Source organism: Arachis hypogaea, chromosome 11 (assembly GCF_003086295.3).
Source record: "Arachis hypogaea cultivar Tifrunner chromosome 11, arahy.Tifrunner.gnm2.J5K5, whole genome shotgun sequence".
Taxonomy (NCBI): Eukaryota; Viridiplantae; Streptophyta; class Magnoliopsida; order Fabales; family Fabaceae; genus Arachis; species Arachis hypogaea.
Genome location: NC_092046.1, coordinates 83,034,496 through 83,038,387, shown reverse-complemented (window position 1 = coordinate 83,038,387; position 3,892 = coordinate 83,034,496). Strand labels below are relative to the sequence as shown.

At 39.4% G+C, this 3,892-nt stretch overlaps 1 non-coding gene across 1 annotated transcript; it reads left to right on the top strand.

Annotated features, from left to right (window-relative positions):
* Positions 1–2,685: 2,685 nt before the first annotated feature.
* LOC112725273 (small nucleolar RNA R71) lies at positions 2,686–2,793 on the top strand. Its single transcript, XR_003164392.1, has one exon. It is a non-coding gene; the product is annotated as a small nucleolar RNA R71 (small nucleolar RNA).
* Positions 2,794–3,892: the final 1,099 nt, after the last annotated feature.

Genomic DNA, 3,892 nt, shown 5'->3' with positions numbered 1-3,892 from the left:
ATGTTCTACCATTAGTTGCTCCCAATAATTGTGTGGAGGAAAATGTATCCCCTGAGGTATCTCAGGGTTCTCTTGATTTGCAGTCAAATGTTCTACCACTGAGCTATAGACCCTTGAGATGAATCTCTCCATCTCCTATGACTCGGAGGTGGAAGCTTCTGTCTTCCCTTTCCTCTTTCTAGAGGTTTTTCTGGCCTTAGGTGCCATCAATAGTTATGGAAAAACAAAAAAAACTATGCTTTTACCACACCAAACTTACAATGTTTGCTCGTCCTCGAGCAAAAGAAGAAAGAAAGGATGAGAAGAAGGAGAGATGGAGGTGTGTTGATGTTTTTGGAGGGGAATTGGAGGTGATTGGTGAAGGGTTCTTGGGAAAGGGTGATATAGGATTATGAGGAGGTAAGGTGAGTGGAGGTATGTGGGGATCCTGTGGGGTTCACAGATGCTGAGTTGATCCTGTGGGGTCCACAGGTCCTGAGGTGTCAAGGATTTACATCCCTGCACCAATTAGGCATGTAAAATGCCTTTGCATGCAATTCTGGCGTTTAAACGCCGAATTGATGCTTGTTTTGGGCATTCAGCGCCCAGATGCAGCATGTTTCTGGCGTTGAATGCCAGTTCTATGCTTGTTTCTGGCGTTCAGCTTCAGCTTTTCTCAGTGTGCATTCCTGGCGTCTGAACGCCAGGATGCTGCTTGTTTTGGGCATTCAACGCCAGATCCATGCTCTGTTCTGGCGTTGAACGCCAGCCAGATACTCCTTACTAGCGTTTAAACGCCAGTAAGCCCTTCCTCGAGGGTGTGATTTTTCTTCTGCTGTTTTTGATTCTGTTTTTGATTTTTCTATTTATTTTGTGACTCCATATGATCATGAACCTAATAAAACATGAAAGAACAATAAAAATAAAAATAAAATTAGATAAATAAAAATTGGGTTGCCTCCCAACAAGCGCTTCTTTAATGTCAATAGCTTGACAGTGGTCTCTCATGGAGCCACACAGGTGATCAAGTCAATTTTATAGACTTTCCAACACCAAACTTAGAGTTTAGATATGGGAGTTCAACACCAAACTTAGAGTTTGGCTGAGGCCTCCCAACACCAAACTTAGAGTTTGCTGTGGGGGCTTTAGTTGACTCTGTACTGAGAGAAGCTTTTCATGCTTCCTCTCCATTGTTACAGAAGGAGATTCTTGAGTTTTAAACACAAGGTTGTCCTCCTTCAGTTGAAGGATCAATTCTCCTCTGTTTACATCAACCACAGCTTTTGTTGTGCCTAGGAAGGGTCTTCCAAGGATGATGGATTCATCTTCATCCTTCCCAGTGTCTAGGATTATGAAATCAGCAAGGATGTAAAGGCCTTCAACCTTTACTAACATGTCCTCTACTTGTCCATAAGCCATTTTCATGGAGTTGTCTGCCATCTCTAATGAGATTCTAGCAGCTTGTACCTCAAAGATTCCCAGTTTCTCCATTACAGAGTGTGGCATGAGGTTTATCCCTGACCCAAGGTCACATAAAGCTTTCTCAAAGGTCATGGTGCCTATGGTATATGGTATTAGAAACTTTCCAGGATCCTGTTTCTTCTGAGGCAATCTCAGTTGATCCAATGCATTTAGTTCATTGGTGAATAGGGGAGGTTCATCTCCCCAAGTCTCATTACCAAATAAATTGGCATTCAGCTTCATGATTGCACCAAGGAACTTGGCAACTTGCTTTTCAGTAACATCCTTATTTTCTTTAGAAGAGGAATACTCATCAGAGCTCATGAAGGGCATAATGAGGTTTAATGGAATCTCTATGGTCTCTAGATGAGCCTCAGATTCCTTTGATTCCTCAGAGGGAAACTCCTTGTTGATCACTGGACATCCCAGGAGGTCTTCCTCACTGGGATTCACGTCCTCTTCCTCCCTTGTAGGTTCGGCCATATTGGTTATATCAATGGCCTTGTACTCTCTCTTTAGATTCTCTTCTGTATTGCTTGGGAGAGTACTAGGAGGTGTTTCAGTGATTTTCTTACTCAGCTGGCCTACTTGGGCCTCTAAATTTCTTATGGAGGACCTTGTTTCACTCATGAAACTTACAGTGGCCTTGGACAGATCAGAGACTAAGTTTGCTAAATTAGAGGTATTTTGTTCAGAGTTCTCTGTCTGTTGCTGAGAAGATGATGGAAAAGGTTTACTACTGTTAAACCTGTTTTTTCCACCATTATTAAAGCTTTGTTGAGGCTTTTGTTGATCCTTCCATGAGAAATTTGGGTGATTTCTCCATGAAGGGTTATAGGTGTTTCCATAAGGTTCACCCATATAATTTACCTCTGCTATTGCAGGGTTCTCAGGATCATAAGCTTCTTCTTCAGAAGATGCCTCTTGAGTACTGTTGGATGCAGCTTGCATTCCATTCAGACTCTGAGAAATCATATTGACTTGCTGAGTCAATATTTTATTCTAAGCCAATATGGCATTCAGGGTATCAATTTCAAGAACTCCCCTCTTCTGAGGCGTCCCATTACTCACAGGATTCCTCTCAGAAGTGTACATAAACTGGTTATTAGCAACCATGTCAATGAGTTCTTGAGCTTCTGCAGGTGTTTTCTTTAGGTGAATGGATCCACCTGCAGAAGTATCCAATGACATCTTAGCTAATTCAGATAGACCATCATAGAATATATCCAGGATGGTCCATTCTGAAAGCATGTCAGAAGGACACTTTTTGGTCAGTTGCTTGTATCTTTCCCAAGCTTCATAGAGGGATTCACCTTCTTTCTGTCTGAAGGTTTGAACATCCAATCTAAGCTTACTCAGTTTTTGAGGAGGAAAGAACTTGGCTAAGAAAGCCGTGACCAGCTTATCCCAAGAGTTCAGGCTGTCTTTAGGTTGAGAATCCAACCATATTCTAGCTCTGTCTCTCACAGCAAAAGGAAAAAGCATGAGCCTGTAGACTTCAGGATATACTCCATTAGTCTTAACAATATCACAGATCTGCAAGAATTCAGTTAAGAACTAAAAGGGATCTTCAGATAGAAGTCCATGAAACTTGCAGTTTTGTTGCATCAGAGAAACTAATTGAGGTTTAAGCTCAAAATTGTTTGCTCCAATGGTAGGGATGGAGATGCTTCTTCCATGTAAATTGGAATTAGGTGCAGTAAAGTCACCAAGCATCTTCCTTGCATTATTATTATTTTCGGCTGCCATCTCCTCTTCCTGTTCGAAAATTCCTGTAAGGTTATCTCTGGATTGTTGTATTTTAGCTTCTCTCAGTTTCCTCTTCAGAGTCCTTTCAGGTTCAGGGTCTGCTTCAACAAGAATGTTCTTGTCCTTGCTCCTGCTCATGTCAAAAAGAAGAGGACTAAAGATACCGGGGATCCTCTTTACCACAGTATAGAGGTTCCCTTGTGTGAGTAGAAGAAAAGAAGAATAAGAATGTAGAAGAGAAGAATTCGAACTCAGTGGAGAGTAAGGGGTTCGAATTTTGGGGGAAGAGAAGTGTTAGTAGATGAATAAATAAATAGAAGGAGATCAGAGAGAGAGAATTTCGAAAAATAAATTTTGAAAAAGAGTTAATAATTTTTGAAAATTAAGATAAAATTAAAATTAAAATTAAAATTGGAACAATTAATTAATTAAAAAGAATTTTTGAAAAAGAGGGAGGTATTTTCGAAAATTAGAGAGGGATAGTTAGTTAGGTAGTTTTGAAAGAGATAAGAAACAAACAAAAAGTTAATTAGTTAGTTGAAACAAATTTTGAAAATCAATTTTTAAAAGATAAGAAGATAAGAAGTTAGAAAAGATATTTGAAAAAGATATGATATGAAAAGGTATGATTAAAAAGATATGATTTTGAAAAAGATAAGATAAAAATATATTTTTGAAAAGATATGATTGAAATTATTTTTGA